The following is a 435-nucleotide window of genomic DNA, read 5'->3' as shown; positions in this document are numbered from 1 at the left end:
GCCCAACATATTTTTAAGAACCTGAAAACAGAAATTACAATGTCAAGGATTCAACCAAAGACACTAATTTCTCACAGTTGTCAAAATATGGAAATGTGGAGCAACACAATTATAAGAACACCTTATATGAGGCAATTAGAGAAACAATCAGCACAGTACACTGCTTAAGAAACTCTCGGGGGAAATTATTAGTATTCAAGAATAAAACATCACATCAGTTTAAATCTTCTTCACAGTTCAATCAAGTCATGACAAAACATGTTCAATACAATGTTTAATACAATACTGACATTAGAATTAAAGGGAATATATATATTTGATATGTTATTCAAACACATTTAACATTACATCTTGAAATATGTTACAGCTCGGTTTTCTGAAATGTACTGCGATCACTGTGATCAGTTCATATGAACCTCTGAAGTTGTTATTTAT

Source organism: Carassius auratus, chromosome 41 (genome assembly GCF_003368295.1).
Source record: "Carassius auratus strain Wakin chromosome 41, ASM336829v1, whole genome shotgun sequence".
Classification (NCBI taxonomy): Eukaryota; Metazoa; Chordata; class Actinopteri; order Cypriniformes; family Cyprinidae; genus Carassius; species Carassius auratus.
This window is presented reverse-complemented; position numbering follows the sequence as displayed.